Source organism: Diabrotica virgifera, chromosome 10, assembly GCF_917563875.1.
Source record: "Diabrotica virgifera virgifera chromosome 10, PGI_DIABVI_V3a".
In the NCBI taxonomy this organism is placed as follows: Eukaryota; Metazoa; Arthropoda; class Insecta; order Coleoptera; family Chrysomelidae; genus Diabrotica; species Diabrotica virgifera.
The window spans coordinates 73755812-73782246 of record NC_065452.1 but is presented as its reverse complement, the minus strand read 5'-3'; positions in this window follow the sequence as shown (position 1 = coordinate 73782246).

The window sequence follows — 26435 nt, the reverse complement described above, 5'->3', positions numbered from 1 at the left end:
AAAGTAGCATTTTTAACGCTCGTATGGAGTGCTAAAAATTGCATGGTTGTACAAAAAAAATATTTAAAATACCTTTTTAAATTTTGTTTTGTTAGGTCAAAATTCAATGTAGCAGAATTATTATTAGCTAAAAACTTCGCATGGCACAGTGGTACTTGAAAATGGTCTTCTTTATTGTTCTGAGTTTAACATGTCATAACAAAGGATAGTTGAGGGGTGAAATATTAGCAGGTAGGTGGTAATAAATTCGTAAAAAATAAAAAGAAACTATAAAAAAGTTTTTACTATTTTAAATTAAAGAATTATTGGCTTCCCACAACAGTAGTTGAGGGGTGAAAACTTACTAGCGTGGTAATAATAAGTAGCAGAGCATTGTGATATTTCATAGATCTTTTTTTTATTCTGCTGGCTCGAGTTTTAAAGCTAGCGACAACGTTTCCAAATAAGATTGGTTTTGTATTGTAAAATTTTTAGGTTGGTTAACACTTAGTAAAAACTTACCTGAGCCCTTCTTTATTTAAGTTTAATAAATAGAGTACAGTAAAAGTGTAAATAAAATTTTACACGAAAGCTTGAACTAATAGAATTACTGAAACCCCTCAAGGGGTAGTTAAGGTGTGCACAATTATTACGGTGGTAATAAATTTGTCAAAACCTTGCAGATTACTGTGTTTCTTTAGATTTTTTTTTTCAATTCTGTTAGCTTAAATATTAACCTAGCGGAACATCACTCCTGAGTGCCGTTAAGGGGTGAAAAATTATTAGGGTGAGAGTGGTACTAAATTAGTTTAACATGGATGAAAAATTATTGCATAGGTTAAATTGGATTCCGCTCATGCAATGCCGTTTAATCGAGAATTTTGCTAGCTTGAATATTAAGCTAGCGTGACATCTCTCCTGAAGTGGGGCTAAGGGGTGAAAAATTATTAGGGTGGTGATAAATTAGCTAAACATAGGTGAAAAATTATTGCATAGGTTAAATTGGATTCCGCTCATGCTATGCCGTTTTTTCGAGAATTTTGCTAGCTTGAATAATAAGCTAGCGTGACATTTCTCCTGAAGTGGGGTTAAGGGGTGAAAAATTATTAGGGTGGTAATAAATTAGTTTAACATGGGTGAAAAATTATTGCATACGTTAAATTGGATTCCGCTCATGCAATGTCGTTTTATCGAGAATTTCTCTAGCTTGAATATTAGGCTAGCGTGACATCTCTCCTGAAGTGGGGTTAAGGGGTGAAAAATTATTAGGGTGGTAATAAATTAGTTTAACATGGGTGAAAAATTATTGCATGTGTTAAATTGGATTCTGCTGATGCAATGCCGTTTTTTCGAGAATTTTGCTAGCTTGAATATTAAGCTAGCGTGACATCTCTCCTGAAGTGGAGTTAAGGGGTGAAAAATTATTAGGGTGGTAATAAATTAGTCTAACTTGGGTGAAAAATTATTGCATAGGTTAAATTGGATTCCGCTCATACAATGCCGCTTTATCGAGAATTTTGCTAGCTTGAATATTAAGCTAGCGTGACATCTCTCCTGAAGTGGGGTTAAGGGGTGAAAAATTATTAAAGTGGTAATAAATTAGTTTAATATGGGTAAAAAATAATTGCATAGGTTAAATTGGATTCCATTCATGCAATGCCGTTTTTTCGAGAATTTTGCTAGCTTGAATATTAAGCTAGCTTGACATCTCTCCTGAAGTGGGGTTAACGGGTGAAAAATTATTAGGGTGGTAATAAATTAGTTTAACATGGGTGAAAAATTATTGCATAGGTTAACTTGGATTCCGCTCATGCAATGCCGTTTTATCGAGAATTTTGCTAGCTTGAATATTAAGCTAGCCTGACATCTCTACTGAAGTGGGGTTAAGGGGTGAAAAATTATTAGGGTGGTAATAAATTAGTTTAACATGGGTGAAAAATTATTGCATAGGTTAAATTGAATTCCGCTCATGCAGTGCCGTTTTATCGAGAATTTTGCTAGCTTGAATATTAAGCTAGCGTGACAGCTCTCCTGAAGTGGGGTTAAGGGGTGAAAAATTATTAGGGTGGTAATAAATTAGTGAAAAATTGGTGAAAAATTATGGCATAGGTTAAATTGGGTTTTGCTCATGTGGCCATGCTAGCTTAAGATACCTATAAGAATGACGTAACTGCAAAAAGCCAAATTTCAAGGAGAGCAAAAAAACGATTTAAAATAGGGATTAAATGAGAAGTAATCGTCCAGGAGCATCGAAATGGCGTTTATTGTTACAATGATGGCTTTTATTTTTATCCCCAATGGTTAAAATTTCATTATTTAAATTTAGTCCCCCCATTTCAACACTTTTTACAATTGCGTCATTCTTCATCTAAAAATGTTTAAATATTTAAAATAGTGATTAAATAAAGAGTAATCGTCTGGAGCATCGGTATGACGTTTATTCTTACAATGATGGCTTTTAGTTTCCATTGGTTCGAATTTCATTATCTCAATTTAATCCCCCATTTTAAACCCTATCTACAGTTGCGTCATTTTTGATCTAAAAATTTTTCTGCACAAAAAAATATTTTATATTTACTATGCCGTTTATTCTTACAGCGGTGGCTCTTATTTTCATCCCAATTGGTCGTAATTTCATTACCTTAATTTAGTCCCCCATTTTTAACCCTATTTACAGTTGCGTCATTTTTCATCTGAAACAAGGTCTAAAATGGTGCGTTTTTTAATAACGACGCAACTACCCTGTGGTGGCTCAGCATATAATTACAGTTCTGTCGCTTTTGTATCATCTGTATACAGTATTTTAGAAGTTAATTACGCAATAGACAGGAATTGACAAAATTCGCAGTTACGTCATTTTTATTCCGAACAGGCGATATTATCTTTAGATCAACCCTCAGGCATTAATCTCAAGATATCAGTGCTTTCCTGAAGGTTACTCATTGTCGGGAGGTTGAACCTACCGAAGAAAAACAAAATACCAACCCTCTAAAGCTCAGTGTGTGACTGGTGCCTGCAATATGTAATGGAGAAGAAAAGATCCTCAGCTTCAATTAAATGTAATATTGTCAGTCATTTGCATGCAAGAAACATTCTGTCATTGAGGTGGCTTGCAATTATTATTGTAAGGACGAGAATGTTGATTTTGACTAATAGTCAGATCCTTGGAAAGAATTTACAGAAAAAAGAAATAAAGAAGAAAAAAGGAAAATTTGGACTCGTGTTATGAAAAATTTATTGGATACGTGTGGCGCTTGCAGCTTTATCTAATTTTCTGAGTGAAGTAGTAAATGAAGATTAATATACATTTAAAAACCATTTAAGAATAACTACCGAACAATTTGAACAACTATTGCAAATGTTCAATCCAAAAATTCAAAGTATTGATACAAATATGAGAGAAAAAATTTTTGTATGAAAATGTGCAAATCATTAAATTATCATTCAGTGTAACTAATGTAATGTACACCGAGAGAACAATTTCTTTTCTCCTAAAACACTGATTTCTTTGAGCTATCTTTCTTAAAAGTTACCATATCATATTAACTTAAACATACCGCTTCACATAAAGAAACAAGTTTTTTAAACACAACTAAATAATTTCTTATAGATAATTTTTTCGTCAATACTAACAAATGCAATAATGGTTACATTTTAATTTTTTTTATCCTAAAGTTTTTGTTTCTTAAATTGAAAGCTACAAATATTTTGCAGTATAAGAAATATATGTTAAGTTAATCCATATTTATATTTGTGAACAAGTAATTTTCTTGCAATCAAATGAATATTTTAAATCACAAGAAATAATTCTTCAGAAATACCCTCTGTAGTATTTGTGGTTATTAAATACAAACTTTATCATTAATGCCGAAATGTTACTTGCAAAGAGATTATCTTTCACAAAAGAATTGCGCCGTAACCATTATTCAATATTTGTGATTTAATCTCAGTGCTTGACAAGATGGCGTGGCATGAGTTCATTTTCATAAATGGATTTTGGATTTGTTGGTTTTTTTTTAAATCTAAGGGATAGTTTGAAGGTACGTATATAGGTATATAAAAGTAAATTGATTAATTTAAGATGTAATAATAATGTTGTTGCATATCCGAATATGTAGTTTTAAAAGAAACATAATAGTATCTTTATATGCATTTTAGATATCTATAATCATGGACAACTCTGAAAGAAAGGATCTTATTCTAATTGGGAAATAAGCCACAATTTAACTTAAAAAATGATTTTATTGACGTTTCGACTTCCACTTCGGAGAGAATAATATAATATAAAGCTTCAGAACAATATTGAAAGGAGCTATTAACCAACTACGGGCTTCCATAAATGGTAGAACTGTATACAGGTAAGTTCCTTTATAAAAATTTGCATACATATTAGGTATAAACTATAATAAGTTTCTTGAATGTATCATCTTCTATATACAATCCTACAATTCAACGTTATATCAAACATGGCGTGTGCTTTATTTGTCATAAAGAAATATTAGTTAGTCTAAAAGAAACATCTTAACAGTTAAGAAATTTTATTGCCGAAAACTAAATAATTTAATAGGTATAAAATAACTTAAATATAAACTAATAATACTTTCCTGTAATAAAATTTCTTAATGATTAGGTTTGCTGTCCCTTTTAGATTATATAAATAAAGAAAATTACAATATATATTATCTGTTTCAATGTTTTACATTGGTTGTATTTTTCTTCTTGTTTTAGCTAAACAATGTCTATTGTGTGACTTAATATTATACAGATAAAAAATTAATATTTCATATACAAGAAGAAAAAAAATCAACAAAGATGGTAGGATAAATAAAGCCATGTTTGAACTAAATATAATTGATTATTATTTGTTGAAATGCCAAGAAATATTTTTGGATTGTAGACTGTTTTACTGATACCTACCGTTCTTATACCAAAAAATTAATAGTTTTTATGTAGGCCCGTGCATTTGTTTTTTGTTGTATTTCCTTTTGTCAAAATAAGTATGTACTTACATCCTTATAAAAATGTTTTTATTAAAATAAGTTTACTCTTTCTACATAATGGTTTTGTTTTAGGTAATTGCTGATATACAAAGTGCTATTAACAAAAAGAAGGAAAAATTAAGGAGGAAGTTGGATTTGCCTCTCCATCCTTTTATTATTGTATAGAAGCCAGTGGTTTAAGAGTGGAGAAATTATTTGTATGTATTAATATCTAACGTTTTATATCCTGTTTTTATTATCTAATAAAGAATAATTTTACCTTAACACAATGATTTATTTCGCCGTATGTAATATCACTTTATTTTTAACAAATGTAACTTAATTCTAAATATACAATTATTTCTGCGAAATATATTTCTTAAGATTAAATACATTAATTAATAATGGTAACATAACAATATTCCTTACTAAGAAATATTATATTGCTCAGAAGTTTTGTAGTGCCAAGAAACTATATTCTTATGACAAGTATAATTTCTTTCTGACAAATGGGTTTGCAGTTTGCAAGAAAGTGATAATTCAATCATGTTTAAGATATATTTCTTTGGGTACATTAAAATTTATTTGAAATATTTTAGAAAATTATATCTTACATACAAAGATATATTTCTTAGGCAATATACCACGTCGATCGTTCTTAAATATTAATAATGTTTCTTTATGTCAAGAATTTTTTTCTCTCGGTGTAACGTCAAGTAACGGATATGTGTACATACATAACAATACCCAAAGTATAAATATCGATTCCTCGTTGTTAGAAATGCTCTTTACTTTTACTTTACAGAGTAAAAGAAGTCTGAATAAAATAATAAAACAATAAACTATCTTATATAGCGAAATAACCAGATGTCCGTAATACCGAACCAAACAACGATTGTCATGTCGGTGTCTATGAAGAGATGAAAAATGGAAAAAAGGCCTGCCAAAAGGTATGGGTTTAGGGTTTCTTTGATATTGCACTATTTATGGATTTATTACTGTACTACAACTGTATGTAATAAAAAGAGAAATTTGTTTACTTTGAGTGAATTCCTCTACCATTTAATTACCAAAAATGACGAGTATAAAATACCGGTTATTGTTATAGAAATACATAATCAAAATATGTAAATATACGTAATATTTTTGTTAACAGAAAAATTATAAAATGGAAAAAGAAAAATGATACCATATACCACAATCTGAATCTATTGAGATGTTACTTCAACAAAAAGAAAATATTAAAAAGGTTATCCTCGTGCCAAAAAAAAAATAACAATAAAGGTTGCGTTTACGCACCTTTGCCGTAAATGGTCTTTAACACACTGATAATATGAAAAAATATTATTACACGTAATTACTTAGCAGATTAAAGGATCTTTTTCTGATCTTCATTACAGCATATAAAAATCGATCTGCGATATCAAGCCACGCTATATTGGATATGTTACAGTTCAAGTTGATTCTCAGTTAGAGTCGACTCCAACTAGTTGGAGTCAACTCCAACTGAAACGAGCAGTAAAAGTTGATTTTAAAAATTTAAATCAACTTGTACTAGTTGGAGTTGACTCTTCCTGGACCAATTCAGTAAATGTTGATTATACGAGAATCTCAAGTGCATTTTTGATGAGTGTGCGTTTCTTTATTTGACCGTTTTAACTACTTATTAGTAGAGTCTGTAACGTCGTCCCCGTTATGTTAATTATTCTGATTCGATTTTTTCCACAAACTTACTCAAAGAAATACATCCGTATAACAATCCTTACAGCGGCGGCTCGTGGCCTAAAAAAGTGGTGAAGATGAGGAAAGTCTGTCGGACCCAAAAGAAATTTCGGTATACTTATACCTATGACGCGCCAAATCTCATTAAAAATTCTTTAAAAAATGTTTAGAGTTTAGGGCCCTAACAACTTGAAAACTTTTTATGGCACTTATATTAGAGACGAGGATGAAGAGATACTTAAACAAAAAAGCAGTATGTATTAGATAGATTAATAAAACTGACTTAATTAATTTTTATAAATCAAGTCGAGTCTTTGATCGTTTATGGTAGCAAATCTACTATCAATGATATCTTCGTAGAAAGGATGCTTGTGCATAAGTTTATATAATAGTTCTCTATGAGTGCGATAACAATCAAACTAAAAGTTTTTAGCCTTTTTAAGCATGAAAAACTTCTCTTTCTACAGATACGGTATTCGATGGAATTGTCAGAATTAAACAAAACAAATTATAGGCTTCTGTAACAATGTCTTTAATTGGTTGTAATTTTATAACCATTTCTTGAAAATTACCATTTTTAAATTTCCGTCAGCATAAAAAAGGCAGAGCTCTCTTTTAAGTCTTTGAATTTTAGTAAATATTTGCCAAAAACTCAAAATAAATTTTGAAAAGCGTCGGAAGGAATGATCAAACTGTATGACCCAAACTTTGTCGTATCTGCTAAGCTTATTCATCACAATCACAATTCACAAAGAATTTTAATTCATCACAATCCTGAAAATCTACATCCATTTCCATTAAAATATATATATATATATATATATATATATATATATATATATATATATATATATATTAAATAAAAAAATTGGGTAGAATTTGCATTCGTGCTCATACCATCATCACACCTATAGATCTTTTCAAAGTATTAATAACGGTCATTGTGCTTGCTTTGTCAAAAACAGAATTAAAAAATTATTCGCTTCTTTTATCACGTATTAATTGACGAGTCTTTTTATCTAGCTTAAACACAAATGAATATCTAGGGACGTTTTTTTAAGAACGCCATATAAAATATCTGTTATAATATGAAAAATGTCGATAAAAACTGCTAAAAATGTAAACTCAAAATCATTTAAATCTCATAAAAAGCCTTTAGACAGCTGAACTGATTTGCGGTCTTCCATATTCCGAAAAAAAAACGAATACTGCCCATCATAGCACGCATCCAACTAAAATTTTACTAGGTGAATACGGCGGAGTTATTCTTAAATTCATCTGCACTTGCTAATTTGGGTACTACCAGTGCCGATATGATGACGTCACGTTGCCATGACAACCGTTGACACTTATGCAGCCGGGAACCGAAATTTCATCTACGCCTTCATCTAACTCTGCTCGAGTCATAGAAGTCAAATAACACAGGTCAGTATCTGACCGTCAAGGACCTACAGTTTTAATTTTTGGATTACATATTGAAATTCTTTTTGAATTTTTGGATTACATATTAAAATTCATTTTTAATTTTGGATTAATTAAAAAAAATAGGTTTGTAATTAATTTCAGTATTTAGATATAATAATGCTACTTATATTTTTTTATTTTTTTTTTTTTTTTGTCTCAATTTGATTATATTTTTGGGTGAAGATCACCTTCACCTACTTCACCTGGCCGGCCGCCGCTGAATCCTTATAACAAATACACAGGGTGTCACGCGGTACCGCGGTCGAAAAATTGTTTAACCAATTTTTGTTACATTCACAAAAATAATTTTTATCTACTTTATCTCATATTATGTAAGTAAAGGTTTTATTGTGTGAAAATTTTAAATATAGATAGCAGTACATGAAGGGCTTAAAGTGTGTCTGAAGTAACAATGTATTTTAAACGGCTTTTAATTTTTCGCACTGTTTTTAGCACACTTTCATATAATTAAACATCCTTAACTTTCGCCTTCGGGAGGAAATCAGACTCGCCCTTGCAACGGCAACTGAAATGCTCACAAAACAGCGACCACGGAAGCAAAGATTGATGACAGAGGAAATATTGGATTTAATGGATAAAAGAAGAAAATTCAAACAGCACAAAGCAATGTACAAAGCATTAAATAGAACCATTAAACAAAAAATTAAAATTGCAAAAGAAAAATGGATAACAGAACAATGTGAAGAAATCGAAAACTTATATAAAAAACATGATGACTTCCATCTGTATAAGAAACTCAGGAATTCACAGGCACGACATATTCACAAGGACTAAATAATCTAATCAACGCAGAAGACAAACTGATTTCAAGCCCTGAAGAACAAATAAACATGTGGGAAGACTATATAAAGGAACTCTTCTATCACATCAGAGAACCTCCTACATTAAATACCGAAAACGACGAAGGTCTTCCAATACTGAAGTCCGAACTGGAATATGCTCTACGTCAACTAAAAAACAACAAATCTGTAGGAAAAGATGAAAAACCAGCTGACCTGTTGAAGTTAATCAACGAGAAAACTTAGACCTTCTTCTTGGACTATTTAATAATGTTTACAATACAGGGACTATCCCTAAAATATGGCTTGAATCAGTCTTCATACTACTACCTAAAAAGAAGAATGCCAAATTATGCCAGGTCTTCCGCCTTATAAGTCTATTAAATAACATTCTAAAGCTTTTCTTGCGTATCATACAGAACAGAATATACAGTAGAGTCTCGGTTATCCGCCCTTCATTTATCCGCCGGTCCGTTTTATCCGCCACTCCATTTAAGTAATAATTTTTTTTTCAAATTTATATAACTTTGAAAATATTAAAGAATGAGTAAAAATTTTTTAAGATGAGATAAAATCAGCCGAGCATTCCGAGCAACAAGAAGAAAGAGCTGTCGATATTATGATGCTACAAGAGGGCGAGTATTGGCAGCAACAAAATGAGATACATCAGCAAGGCAGATGAAAATCGCTAGTTTTTTTTCGTTCATCCTAAATCATTCTATCTACAATGTCCAATGTCAGTCAAAATTAAACTGATTCTCTTCTTCTTCTTCTTGTGCCACTCCTATCGGAGACTGGAAATCATCAAGGGCTCAACTTGTGTTTCATTTAACGCTCCCTATTATCCGCCATTTTTGCTTATTCGCCCTTCCGTCGCCCTGTTTATGGCGGATAACCGAGATTCTACTGTATTATAAAAAATGTGATGAGGTCACCGGTCAAGAACAATTTGGCTTCAGGAAAGGTATGGGGACACGGACACGAGATGCAATATTCTGTCTTCAAACTCTGGCACAAAGATACAAAGATCAGCAAGCACACCTTTTTATCTGTTTCATAGATTTTGAAAAAGCGTTCGATAGGGTGACGCATAAGACCTTGATAGAAAGATTGAACAACATCGGAGTCGACAAAAGAAAATTATAGAGGCTATTTAATTGAATCAGGCAGCAATCGTAAAGACCAATGGTAATACGCCAAGGCCAATTGAAATACAACGAGGTGTTAGACAGGGTTGTGTGCTATCACCCATACTTTTAACGTCTACTCTTAGGTAATATTTGCGAACTCTTTATCGCACTCTTCAGAAGGAATCAGGATAAACGGTCAGAGAGTAAATAACATCCGCTATGCAGATGACACAGTATTAATGACTGATTCGGACCATAGTCTGCAGATACTGTTGGATAGGGATAATGAGAGTTGTGAAAAAATGGGGATGAAGATCAATACTGCGAAAACCAAAGTTATAAAAATATCAAGGAACAAAAATTTACCTCTTCCAATAAATATGTGAAACACCAACAGCTTGAATACGTAAGCCAGTACAAATATCTTGCTTGCTGGTTCAACAATCAACTTGATTATAAACAAGAAGTCAAGAGCGAAAATACAGGTAGCCCGACAGGGGTTTATCAAAATGAAAAGCTTATTTTGTAACAGTAGCAATTATATCAGCCTTAGATGTCGTTTTCTGCATTGCTATGTGTGGTCAATACTTTTGTATGGAACGGAGGCCTGGACACAACACAATACTGATGAACAAGTTGGACGCCTTTGAACTCTGGCTTTATAGAAGTGACTTGAAAATACCTTGGACAACCCACACCACCAACGAATATGTTCTGAGGAGAATAGGTACAGGTAGGGAACTGCTAAAAATCATTAGAGTCAGAAAAGTTAGCTACCTGGGACACATAATGAGAAACGAAAAGTACCGCCTCACGCAACTGATCATCCAGGGTAAGATTGAAGGAAAACGGGGTCCCGGTAGGCGCCAGATTTCATGGCTTAGAAATATCAGAGACTGGACCGGCCTTGATTCAACATCTTTGTTTAGAGCCGCATTGGACAGAGACAGATTTGCCAGTGTAGTCGCTAACCTACACTAAAGGAGAAAGCACCACAAGAAGAACGTTCGCCTTGCCATGGTGATGACATGTGAGCAATAAATTACAAAAAAAGTGTTTTTGTGGTTTGACAGAAGTTTGAATTTTTAAATGTCAAAATGGTGCAATGGTGCATCTCACTCGCACTCACATTGATAGCTGCGTCAATACGCTCCTAGCGCTTATTGTTGTCAAAAATTTCTTCAGTATCTTTTAGGGGGGTCGTTAAAATTTTATTTGGTGACTTTCGCACTTTCTCGTGACTTTCGGTGACTTTCTCGTCACTTTCGGTGACTTTCTCGTCACTTTCGGTGACTAATATAATTTTAACTGAGTTATTAAGCCTTGAAAAGGGCTATTTTTGCATTTTTCAAATTTTAAATCGCGTATAACTCGACAACAATCAATTTTAGAGAAAAATCACAAAATACCTTTTTTTGCTCAGAATAACTCAAATGATCTAAAGAAAAATTGTTCGAAGTGAAAAAATTATTTTTGTGAATTTGTCTAAAAAAAATTGTTTAAACAATTTATCGATCAAGGTACTGCCTGGCACCCAGTAGATTTGTTATAAGGGCCTCTTTTTGAGTAAGTTTGTACAAAAAATTCGAATCGGTAATTTCACTAACGGGGACGACGATACAGCCTAGACTAATTTGAACATATTCAGTAACATTAATTTAATTTCTAGAATCGGCTGTTTGTGTGAATCAGAATCAACTTTTACTAAATGGCATTGGGAAGAGTATACTTTTCCTAGTTGGAGTCTACTTTTACTAGTAAATGTTGAATATAAATCTTCATTTTATATTTATAATCAACTTTTACTGAAACCAGCAGTTAGAGTCGACTCCAACTAGTTGGAGTCAACTCCAACTGGATAATCAACTTGAACTGTAACAGATATATTAAATGTCTTCAGTTGGCGCATCTGTAATACGTCGTGTTCTGTGAAAACAGGAATATTCATGTGCCTTTTCATTCGGTTTAGGGCCGCACTTCTATCATCTTTATTTTTATATTCATTTATTTTTATATTCCATAATGCTTCCAGAGCTTCTTACAGCTCCATAAATCTAACGCTCTCCCTTTCAGCCAATTTTCTGTTTGTACTTATATCCCGTTTTATATTTTTCGACTGCCACGCCAATGTAACTTTACACTTTGACACTATGTACTTGGAAGAAAGTTGGCCACCGTCCTAGGCAACTTGGATATAACCTGTTGATAGAAATGTACTTGGACGAGTAGGATACGATAAAAGAAGCTTCCAAGCGTTGCGCGCTCAGCGTCCAAATAGACTTGAATGGACTTAGAGCAAGTACACTTGGATCGTGTCAACCCGACTTAAAGAAAATATTGCTTACGGGATTTATTCTTTTCGATAGGGCTACCTTCTTTAAAATCAGAAACAAATAATTCAAAGATCTCGCCCCGCGCTTTTCCTTTCAATGCCCTATAACTATACTCTCGGGTTCTTGTATCCCATATAGCCGGTCGGTCTGTTTTGCACTCCAATCAAAAATCTTTCCGAATCAAAATTCATTTTACGTGCTCACCGTGTAAACTCTCGTCAATATCTGCGGCAGCTACAAAAGTGGTCCGTCTGAATAGGTTTTGCGACTAGTGGCCACTAGCAGTGAGGATCGGCGACTGTGGCTGGCTACAGTCGCTCGTCTGGGGTGCGACATCCACTCCACATAAGAACCCACGGCAAATCATCGGAAGTTGCTTTGTGGATCCACAGAGTGGTCCGTCTGTTTTTGCCCCAATACCCAAATATTCGTACTTTCTTTCTCTCTCATTTGATTGGCTATGTAGGTACGAGTATATATTTTCGAGCTTCTCTTCCGATTTTGTTCCAAGTTTAAATTTGGTTTCGTTTGTATTTAGGGACAGACCATATTCCTTTTATGAGGCTACATTAGTAAGTGTCTCTCAATCCGGAAATGTTCCGGCTATTAATATTGTATAGTCCGAATATCTCAAATGGTTTACTCAGCTTCCGTTAATTTTATTGCCATATTTAAGGTCACCCAATACAATGCTTTATGTACAACTTATCTATTGCTACATGTCTTTTTAAGGTAACGCTAGTGCTTTTTTCTTCTCCTTTGGATGTTGTTTCTTATAACACTCTTTTTGTAGATGAACTGATGATGTCTACTGAGCAGTAGACGAAACGTCTTCAATAAATAGATGAAGTAGCCGAATTCTTTTTCTCTTTTTTTCACCCACTTGACCGATAAAACCCTACACTTACGAGTGCTCCTTTTTTATATATATATATATATATATATATATATATATATATATATATATATATATATATGTATATATATATATATATATATATATATATATATATATATATATATATATATATATATAGTTATGCTCTGTATTTCTCTCTTTTATGAGATTGATGAGCAAATTCTTAATTTAATTAATTACTCAATTATTTTAATTACTGCTTATGTAAAAACAAAACCAAATTTAAATAAAATTTTCTAATAAACTTTATTCTCAGGGCTATTTTATTTTTGATGCTTTACCTTTGGTTTGTGGCTTCTGGTATCTCTAGTTGCTTACTCCATCCAGCCAAAAAAATATTATTTATTTATCCAATATACCATAAACATAGGTTTTAAAAAAATATGCTAAAATCTAAATTTGTCGTAACTATTTCTCATCTACTAAATTAAGCTTTAATTCTGATATCTCCTCTGTTTTAACAAAAAAAAGTTGATTTACATAATTCATTATTTATTCTTACAAAATTTAATAAAATATACTTTTCACTTTTTGAATTGATTACTTATTTCGTCTTTAAAATTTGGAATGACTAATTATGTTATAGAACTGTTTAATACAAAAATAAGCAAATATGGTGTGGATATAAACAAACTCTCTCTGTTTCACAAATTATTTGACTAACCTTTTTGTTTCTTCTCTACTTCTTTTCCCGGATTGCGTCGTCCTCGATTCTCCTACACGTACACTTAGGATGTTGCGAAAGGTACCTCTCGTCCAAACTGCTTCACAAACAAACAAACAGGACTCGCTCGAATTCTCGACTCAGTTTTCTTTCTGCTCGATATCTTGTGTAAATAGATGCCAATCGGCTACTCGTTCTAGACAGAAAAAGGGATCGTCCTTTGAGGTCCAGAAACGTTGCTACTAGCCACCAATGATCGGTGATTTGAATATCCCGGTTATAGGAATACTTTTGCTTGGCACGAAGGCTATTCCAATAAGCGAGTTCGACTGTATCCACTTTCTAATCCCGACCGTATTTTTTATTGTACCATTTCGTTCCTCGAATCATTGACGCTAACGTTCTCACTTTCCACGAAAAACTCATTACCAACTACATTATCCTATTACAATTTTTGGTCATATACAGGACAATGAAAATCTATAATTTCGTGGTCTCTGATATAAATTTATTCACTAAATTTTTCCCAAAAAAATTATATAACAATATATAACTATAAATGACCCTTAGATCGGACCCTTGAGTTAACAACCGTCAAGTACCTGTTTTCAGGTAGACAGAGTCTACATCCTTCTATTGCTCACGTATTAATCGACGTTTGTGTCGCTGACACTCATGAACCTTTCTTAGGACTACAAAACCTTAGAAAATTTTTACGTCAATAACTCAAATTTAAAAAAAATGGACTTTTGCCCTTTACAATTTTTACTTTCAATTGATATTTAAGTTTAAATTTTAATATACATTAGATTTTGTATGATTCAGATAATGTCGTATTTTTATCAGAGTTCAGGTAAAGATTTTATCCATCATTTAAAGAAAAATTCGCATTTTTGACCTGCGTTCCTACTTACCATATTTATCAGATAGTTATTAGTGTACACTCACTTTTAATACAATATCATCTAGAACTTATTAATATTTTGTTGGATCGATAGGGACAATTTTGTTCACATTTCAAATATTTAGCTTCAGTTTTTAACCCTTTTATTTAGTTCAATAGTTTGCGTCAAATCTTTAGACGTTAATTTGACTGCCTTTTCTCCAATGCAAACGAATGAAAATTTGTAGACATATGCATTCGCGGGAACAATACAGGAATAGTCAATAGAAAAAAATTTTTATGTTTATTAATTGTTTAAATAAAAAAAAAAAAACGGTTTTTATGGAAAATGCTTAAATTCTCTTGTTTTTTACAATGTAAAAACTTGAAACTTTTACGGATTGTAGCTAATGATATGATCTATACATAATTTCACTTTTTACGTTAATTGTTTACGTTATGCTTCATAACTAAACAATAAAGTGTCAATTTTTTTGCTGATTCTGACTACTTTTCATGTTAGCACATCTAACATATTTTAATAAACATGGCGATATATTTTAATGTTTGAAAAGTGAAAGACTAAAAGAAAAAATAAAAAAATATGAAAAAAAAAAATTTATGAAACACTTTTCTTTAGTTACGAGTGACTAAAATTTAAAATATTATAAAAAATTCAACGAAAAAGCAAAAAATAAAAAAAAAATTGAAAAAATCTAACACATTCGTTAACCCTTAAACGCCCAAGGGTGGGTAAAAAATGTCCACCTAATTCGTATTCCCTTGTAACATATTTATTACGTGTTTAAATTTTTTTTAAAAATTATTTATTGTTAAAAAGACAGCCCATTATCGAATGTTAATTTGGTTTTACCAATATTTTTGAAAATAAAAGCAGCATCTTGAGTTAAATATGGATGGGCATAAAAAGTACACCCTTGGCAAAACTTGTTACTAAAGGTTTCTATATAATTTCTCGTTGGTAGGAAGATAATCCATATAATTATCGATGTATAATTACATAATCTACATAATTATCCGCCAATGAGGAGGCTGAAAGAAAGAATATGGAGAAAATCGACAAATCTGAATTACTGGCTTTTACTGGTATGTTAATTTTGATGTACATTGTAATTTTGTTTTAAGGTTTGTAAATTGTTTATATTAATATTTTAGAAGATGCTGTGTTTATTAAGCATAAGATTCTTAAGTTTAATCCATTTTCAACAACTCTCAATAAATATATTAGCTATTTTCGAGGTGGACATTTTTTACCCACCCTTGGGCGTACATGGAACCTAAAAAAGGTTGGGCGTTTAAGGGTTAAAGAAGAGCGTGGGGCGAAAACCGTTTGTTCGATGAAGACGCGCCACGCTTTTCTTTAACGAATGTGTTAGATTTTTCAATTTTTTTTATTTTTTGCTTTTTAGTTGAATTTTTTATAATATTCTAAATTTTAGTCACTCGTAACTAAAGAAAAGCGTTTCATAAAATTTTTTTTTCATATTTTTTTATTGATTACTATTATAGCAAACACAACTAGTATTTCAATTATCAGTCCCGGTTATATTATCAACTTGGGTATGACTGATGTATTTATTTAATTTGTTAATTATCAAGGCTGAAATTCTGTTCATATTTTCAAGAGCTTTTCTTCAGTATTTCACAGCGTTTAGCATTAGAGCAACGTAATGATAATGAGGACAATAAAAGTAGAATTACCTACATAGTAAGGGATGTTCATATTTAATTCTGCACACGTAGAATGTATAAACTGTGTAGCCATATAATAAATAAGAATATTTGTTGTAAAAATTGTACACTGTAAGAAGCGGTAGTTTAAAATCTTCCGTCTTAGAAATAATCATTACTATTTTAAGAAAATAGATACAGAGCGTTTACTTTTTAATCAGATATACCACAGTGAAGGAAGCGCTAAAATCGGCAACATTGCTCATTATTCCACTATAGTACTTGTCGTTGAGTAATCGTCTATCGGCAGATTAAAAAAAATATCACATTTAGTCCAGACAAATTATTATATTTTTTACCACCAAAAATGAGATATTTTATCCAAATAATCCTTTAGTTCCACCAATGAACTTGAAAAGGACACCGCACACATCTTATGGAAAATATAATGTCATTCAAATTCAATAAAGTTTACATGAATAGATGCGTCCTGAAATTTCAATAATTTGATACCATTGCGCCAACCCTTTATTTTGATTAACAAGAGAGTAAATTAATAAAAATAAATCTAAAATCAAATAGGAATGTACGTGTGTCAAAGAGAGAAAAAAGATCTTCTGATTCGCTTACTCCATAAATTTTTCTCGAGGGATTAAAGCAGAGGTTTACTCTTATCTTTTCCTATTATTATTGATAATAAAGTAGGTACATTTTGGTCAGTTGCACCTAATACCAGTTTTGTGGACTTCAAAATGCGATTTTGATAAACTTTAATTACAATTAACGCACTAATTTAGCAAAATTCAGAGATGGCGCAATGGTATCAAATTATTGAAATTTCAGGACGCCTCTATTCATGTAAATTTTATTTCATTTGAGTAACATTATATTTTCCATAAGATGTGTGTGGTGTCCTTTAACAGCAGAAGAAAAAAAATAACTTCTTGCGTAATATTTATCGTATAAAGCTGGGCTCAAACGACTCTTGTACTTGGCGAATAATTGTTACTTGCGTATACTTTCCATATCGTGTGAGTGAGTGAGTTACTACTACGATAATTATTTGTCACTCGTTGATTTTTCATTTGTGGTCGATAAAATTGGCCCAAGTCAATAACCTGTAGTATTTGTCAAAAAGTATTGTATTTTTCAAAAATTTATCTTGTTAATTTGTTTAAGAAAAAAATAAATAATTTTTTGCACTTGGCCCCTTTCTGAAATAAAGTTGGTGGTTACACAATTTTTAAGCAAGCGAGTCATGCGTTGTTTGGCCCCTTTATGCACTAAACGCTAATTTCTCTGCGCTGCCAAGGCAACACTATGGCAGCAATTGATTCCTTTCTGCAACAAAAGCTGTATTTACGTTAACATTAAAAAATTCCACCAAAAACTCATTTTCTCAAAATTAGTCACTTGAAATAAAGGATTCAATTTAGACAGCTTTTCAGGAGAAGCAAAAAACGATAATAATTAATTGGCATATCTACTAAATATTAGTCCACAGAACTGCTATATTTACCTATTTTACTTTGTAAACGCTAATCTTGAAGAAAGTATCTCTTTTCTTTTAAATAAATATTTTTTTGGATCACGTGTACCAGAAGACTTATAGTATTTTGCTCAGTCCAAAAAAGCTGCTGTTTATTAAAAAAATATTTATGCAATATTTCTAAGAAAGCAGTGTCAAACAAATATATAATGAGGAATAATAAAAATAAGGTTTTGGCAGACCAATGGTAACGTCTCTTAACAGAGGAAAAAGTATTATTATGCGCCAGATGAGTATCATCTCGAAACACATCGGCAATCGGCAGCTTCAGTCGTCTTTAGATTTTTATAAAAATCATGAAATACTGGACTTATCAAAGGAAGAAGATCCAGAATATCCCTTTTTCTTCTGCACTGATATAGCACGAGTGCTTTTATACAAATTCCTGGGTATCAATATAGCATTAGTTAGACCTATACGTAGTACACTCAGCTTCATAAATTCCTCTTTTTCGTTAAGTGATGTTTTATAAAGAATAGTCCCCTTTCGCTTGTATGACGAAATCATTTCACTTTTGGAGTTACGAGGGTTTTCGGTATTAAATTAATGCAAACAGATTGCTCGGGAGTTTTTTTGATTGCTGAACAAGAATACGCCATCAGAACGGACACACACAGCACTTGGTACCTACACGAAAATCACAATAAAAATGCACTAGAAATAAACAAACAATGACACCTAGAATGTTACGAGAAACACTCCCATATCATGATTTACACCTTATTTACATTGTAAATCCCAAATCATGATTTACAAAGTTTATACATTGTAAATCATTATTCGGGAGTGCTCCTAGTAACATTCAACGTGTCTTGGTTTTTTTATTTCGCTATTCGGTGAACTCGCAGAAATATCGGGGAAGGGACTTCAAAAAACTAAAAGAAAATAATGAGACCGGACCCACAACAATGACGACCAAGGCAATGAATGGGAAAAGCGATAGGGAAAAATATGATGCAAAGGTAAACAAGGATGAAAATAGGAAAAAGGGGAAAGCTAGATTGCAGAAAAAAGGAGAGATAAAAATGGGAACATGGAATGTGAGAAGGTCTTAAGAAGATACACAAAGGATATTGGTTACTTTGGGTAGGAGCGGATACAAAAGAGAGAGCAAAAGAAGGAGTCGGGATAATAATTGAACCGAATAGACTACAACACGTTATAGAAGAAACATATGTTAACCAGAGAATATTATCGGTGAAAATTAAACTGATGGACAAAGAAATATGGACAATAATAACAGCCTACGGAGTAAATGAAGATGCAAGAAAGGAAGAGAAAGATAAATTTTTCGAGGAGCTCCAAATGCAAATTGATAATGGGGAAGAAAACATAATTGTAATGGGAGATCTAAACGGTATAGAGTCGGAAACAACAACAGCGGAATAGAGGAGTGCATGGGAAAAGAAGGAGAAGAAATGCTAAACAGAAATGGTGAAAGAATAATAGAAATATGTATGGAGAACAAACTAGTTATAACAAATACAAAATTTAAACATAAAGAAGTACACAAATACACGAGAGTACAAGACAGCAGAAACGAAAAATCAATCATAGATTACTTTTTGGTAAGCAGCAACAAATGGAAAAGAGTACAGGATACGAAAGTGAAAAGAGGATCGGAGATTGGCAGTGACCACCATCTAGTAATAATGAGAATGAGAACAACAGAGGAAAAAGAAGAAAAGAGAAGAAAGGTAGTAAATGAAAAAATAAAAAGTTACAAATTAAAAGAGGAAATATATAAGAAGAAATTCCAAGAAAAATTAGATAATACTTTGAAAGGTAGGGCAAAAAATACAAATATAGAAAAAAAATTGGAATATCTAAAAACCAGCATAATCAAAGCAGCTGAGGAAACTTGCGGGAAAGCAAAAATAGCAAACACTAACATGAGGAGAACAGAATGGTGGACGGAAGAAATACGAGAGAAAATAAAGAACAAAAAAGACAAATGGAAAAGATACCTAAGCACAAAACACCCGGAAGATTACGAAGCATATAAAGAAAAAAGGAAAGAGGTTAAAATAGCGGTGAAAGCAGGAAAGGAAAGGTCATGGGAGAGATTTGGACAAAAAATGACAAAAAATTATAGGGAAAACCAAAAACTCTTCTACGGTGCATTAAAACAACTCAGACAAAAGAAAGAGCACATTATGCCGAATATAAAAGACAAGAATGGAAACGTACTAACAGAAGAAAAACAAATAATGGAAAGATGGAGAGAACATTTCAAAGAGCTAACTCATGTAGACAAGGACAACATAGGGGAGATACAAGAAAGGAATGAAGAACAACAAGTGGAATCCATAACAAGAGAGGAATTAGAGAAAGCAATAGAAAGAGTAAAACTGGGCAAAGCACCAGGCAAGGATCATATCAACCCGGAAATGATAAAATTCATGGGGACAGAGGGAATGGATAGCATGAAAGAACTAATGAATGATATCATAAATAGAGCAGAATTACCAAAGGACTGGAAGAAAGACATCATATTACCAATACACAAAAAGGGAGATAAGAGAAACTGTAATAATTACCGAGGTATCACCATATCAAGTATCCCTGGGAAGGTATTAGCAAGAATAATAGAGACAAGAATAAAAACCCAAATAGAAACAACTATGGAAGACACACAGTGTCGATTCAGGAAGGACAGAAGCACGCAAGACCTACTATTCACATTAAGACAAGTAAGTGAGAAGGTAATCAAGAAAAATAGAGAGATACATATGTGCTTCATTGACCTGGAAAAGGCGTTTGACAGAATCCGAAGAAAGGACGTTTGGAAGACACTAACAGAAAGGGGAGTCGACAGACACACAATAGAAGTAATAAAGGATATGTACAAAAATAATACAAATACAGTAAGAACCAATAACGAGGAATCCAGAGAATTTTCTACAAGTCAAGGCGTCAAACAGGGATGCGTGCTGAGTCCACTGCTATTCTCAGCGGTACTGGATGAAGCGATAAAGAAAGCCAAGAGAAGAATGAGAGAACTAACAGTAGGATACTGGCAAATAAAGCAGACTCAACTATCGGAGCTACTATTTGCAGACGACATGGTATTGATAGCAGAAAACAGAGAAGACTTACAGAACAATCTTGAAATCCTAGAAGAAGAACTATCAAACATAAATATGAAAATTAATACAGAGAAAACAAAAACAATAATAATTTCAAATACGAGGAAGACACACGCAATATAATTAGACGGGAAACAACTAGAGCAAGTGGAATATTTTAAATACCTAGGAGTAATAATCGAATCAAATGGTAAACAAGACATGGAAATAAACGAGAGAATGGGACGAACAGGAAGCTTATTTAACACTATGAAAACAACATTTTTTGGGAAAAAAGAGATACGGGAAAAAGTAAAAAACGGCAGTCGTTAAATCAGTAGTTAGACCAACAATCATGTATAGCAGCGAGACATGGACATTGACGGGGAGACAAAAATCCAGAGTCAATGCTATGGAAATGAGGTTCCTGAGGAAAATAGCAAACAGAAAGAGGACAGACAAAATACGAAACGAAACAATTAGACAAAACCTAAAACTAGAACCAATCAATGAAAAAATAGTAGAAGGACAACTTAGATGGTTCGGGCACGTGTGTAGAATGTCGAACGAGAGGCTAACAAAACGAGTGTTCGAAACGAGAGTGCAGGGGAAAAACAAAAGAGGGAGACCAAGAGTTATGTGGGTAGATGAAATCAGGAAAGAAGTCGAGAAGAAGGGATTGACATTGGAAAGTGCAAGAAACCTAACGCAAGATCGGAAAGCATGGAGACTACAATGCCAAACTCAACTCCACCAGCCTTACACCTAAAGGTAGAAAGGCTTAGGACTAAGTAAGTAAGTATACATTGTAAATCATTATTCGGGAGTGCTCCTAGTAACATTCAACGTGTCTTGGTTTGTTTATTTCGCTATTCGGTGAACTCGGATTGTTTACGGGGCACCTCATTTGAAAGGTCTCCTAATCGCTTTTGTCACGATATATTATAAGATTATTTATTTCTACAGGGTTAATCAAAATGATATACTTAGTTAAGTAAAATGTATTTACAATAAATACTGATTCACTAAACTCAATTACGTTAGGAACGAATTTACTTATACAGAAAATAGTGCGTTTCTTTAAGGTTTGGAGAGAATGCACAATTTAGAACTAAAAAGTCCTATACCATTTTTTTCTAAAGTTAACCGTTTCTAAAAAAAAGATAACATTTGTTTTCCATATACCTGTATTTTAATGTTTGGAGATTTTAATAAACTGGCAACATCGTACGCACTACGGAATAATAACAGATAAGAACTCGTTTTTGATTGTGATTTACAGTATTTAAAATAATCCAACCTAATACTGGGTACTTATTTATTTACTATTTGTTTACTCAAATTATTTTCTTTTGAAATGTATGGAGATACCTATTGCATAATTTTAAACGAGTTACACATCTTTTAACATAAAAACACATCCTTTAACTGTACTAACTAGTATTATGTATTTAGTAAGGTTTAAATGTGTTGAATGCTGAGTATTGCTGAGGGCTTTAACTGAATTACATAGTTTACAGTGGAACTTAAATACACCAGATAATATCTCAGTAATTTGTTTACTTGTGAACTGAAATAATTAAGTTGTACTTACTTGAAAATAATTATTATACCGAATAGATGTTCCAAGTAACCCACTTTCACAACCATCATTCATACGACAAGAAATACCGGCAAAACATTTTGAAAGAAATCAATTATAGTATGCCTCTCCATTTAGTGATCTGCCATAAATAATCAACGTAATAACATAAGAGGTAATACACTAACGATTCGAAAACATTTTCGGCATTTACACTAAACAGGATTCTTTAAAACTATCTGTTTACTATCTGTCTTCTATCTATTTACATGGGACCGTCTATGCTTAACCCGGCACCTGCCACGTGGCTTTGCAAGACGTCAACTGCCACGTGGGGTGCTCACAGCACCCCTTAAAAATTTTGTGTGATCTACTTGTTTATAAACAAAGTAATGTGTTGAGTTACACAAGAATATAAAAAATATGTTTTATTAACTTATTAGCTATGTACCTACTAATATATTACAAAAGGTAAAAAATAAAATTAAAAAGGTGTTATAAGTAAATTAGGAAGTACCAACCCATAATAAATGAAGCGAAGTAAAATATCTAAAAAAATTAAGATTTATTGAGTATAGAGACTATATTAATAATTTAAATCAGTTATTACAATAAAAAAATGTAAGTGTGACATGTTTATCAAAAACACACAAAAAAATTAAAACTTAAACTGCCAGATGATGACACCCTATGTGTCACTTCAGAAATGTAAGTTCATAATGACACTAAATAACCACTTCAAAAGCAAACAGATCTATGCTATATAATATTATAGAAAGCTACTATGACGCACAGCACGGTTAACAAACTTGAAATACCAAATATTTGATGAAAATGTGTTATGGGGTGCTGGTAGCACCCCACGTGGCAGGTGCCGGGTTAAATTTGCGTACCGCACATAGTTGTCAGATTTAAATTTGAATACCAAAATGTATTTTAATTTTTTGGTCAAACGGTTGCATTTAGAAAAAAATGTTGTGAGAGTTTTTTGTTCTACATGGTGCCTTCTACCTATAACTTTAAGGAACGCACTATTTTCCGGGACTATTTTCCGGGTATTACTAAACATTTATTATATGTTAACAGTTTTGGTTAACCTTGTAGAAATAAATAATCAAATAATTGCATCGTTGCAAAGCCGATTAGGATACTTCTCACATGAGGTATGCCGTGAGCATATTTACAGATGCTAGCGTGTGTAGACACCAGGGTGTATAAATCAGTTAGGGTTTGTGTCCAATCAGCTAGAACAACATTATGTAAGGCGTAGGGGAGAGTCGGCTAATTATGCGCGTCAGGTAATTGTGCACATCAATGTTTCTAATCTCCTATTTAATAAAATTTCAAAAACTATATTGTCGGGCCATCTAGTAGCAACTGCCATATCTATCCGACACAAACGAACATCGGGAGATACTTTACCGGTTGGCAGTTATCGTTTATATGTTTTTCGCTTGGTATGATACTGTTTGTGTGTCTGAGAAAATAAGCGATAACTTTTTTTATTGAAAGAATTATAGTTTAAATAGTACTTATATCCTTCATTTATTTACCATTTTAAACAATGATATAGTTAGTTTTGCTCGATTCTTTTTTGTTTTTATCAAATTTTGTGTTATGTGGTGAAGTATAACGTCGTCTAATGGTGCGCATTGCGTATCATTAGCCGGCAAGGTATATAAAAGCATTTTTTACGTTTTGTGACTGCGCCATAAAACGTTTAAACAAGCGTTAAACAACCGTCAAAGTAGAGAAAGGGGCAAAGAGAAAACCACGAAATTGAAAAAAGGTACAAAAAGGAAAATTTTTGAACACAACAGCTCCGAAGTTATTTCAGAAAGTGAACTGTGCCATGATGATGAGTTGGACGATCTCGTGTCAGATCAAAATGACTTCTGTGTATTGCGGTGATGGTAGCAAAAAAGACGAGGTATGGTGCAAGTGTTCGATATATTGTCAATGGTCTCATGCCATTGGTATACGACAGGATAGTTCAGAAGGATATATTTGTGACTTCTGCAATATTTAGATTTTTTTTAAAATATCTGTAACTTGGTTTCTTATCGTTTTCCGTATATTTGTTTGTCCCTTTAATATGTATGTTCAATAAGCTACATTTTCGAAGGTCATTTTTAAGTTCTATTATTGCGCACCATTAGCCGAATAGGTCGGGTAATTGTGCGCATTACACTAATTGGAAATTTCGCCTCTTACTCTTCTACTGTTCAACCATTTATTAAATGAGGTCCCTACCAATAAACCTAAGCCTTTGAAGTATATTTTCAAAAAATTTGGAAACTGAAATGTTTCAAGTTTGTGAAATATCCTGAATTAGATTTAGGTGCGCACCAGTAGCCGACTCTTCCCTATACGAAAGTATGCGCTCAGTCGTTGTTACATAATAAATTTTGTTTAAAAGCAAAGGAATTACAAGTAATAAAGTTAACTGATAATATTTTCAACCACTTTCTCCAATAAATTTTATGTATATGTATTTCATACTGATATTGCAATGTGCGACTGTCCACGAGGACAACGGGGTGCATTTTGTAAGCACCAATGTGCAGTTGAAATGAAAGAACACATATATTTAAATAATTCCCCTAGACTAACTTTTGATGATAGGGTTTCACTGGCGAAACTGGCAGAAGAACCAGACATTGACGAGCCCTTTTTTAACATCATGACCGACATAACTAACACAGATAACCACATAAATATGTCTGAGCATCCAATCACATACAATAAAAGTTTCTTCGATACAAACATGGATTTTTCTGTTCAAAATTTACCAAAAGATCCTTCTGATAACGAAAGCTGTAACGAAGAAATTAATAATTTCTAGAAAAACATAGAAAACATGAGGAACATAATTACTTCCAATCCAGGCAGTCACATGAAGAAAATGCTAGGGCTACTTAACAATAAGCTAAAGAAAATCGAAAATCCATCAGATTTTTTGATTTTGTACGTTAGTCAATAAACAGCCCCTATTCAAAGGCAGAAAAATTAAGGTTCAACCTACTGCTGTCAGCGGAAGAAAGTATCGTGAAGGATTGTCTTGCGGATCTCGTAGGATTCAATCTGGACGTTCATCCAAAACCGAGGCAACAAAAGAAAAAACAAGAAGTAGGAGAAACATCACACAGAACCAACCTAACGCTAAAGGGCATAATTCTGCTCATTAACCTAATATTATTTTTTATGTTGTTCTCTTGTGTTAATATATTTATATTGTTCATATCCCACCAACGTTTAATTATTTATTAACACCTAAATCACTTAAATATTTTTCCACAGAAGTAGGTATATAAAATCAATGTCAATAGCCGTTAGCATTTATGCATACAACCACTAATTGATTGACCAATAACTCGAATAGTCGATATCTTTTAGCCAGATTAAGGGAACCGGATATCTTGAAGGCCATTAAACTTCATCTTGCTTTTCTACACGACCAACCTGCATCAGTATTTTATGATGGGTATACCAACACAAGTGTTAAACTGTTTCTGGCTTCCGAAGAACTTCCGACTAAGAGTGAAGATCTAAGAAAAATTCTTCTAGAATTCAACGATGCTTATGGAATTGGTGCAGATGAGGTAGACGCTGATCTTGCTGCTTTTAGGTCTTTTCTCACTTCGGAAAGAATTATTCACCTGCAAAAATCA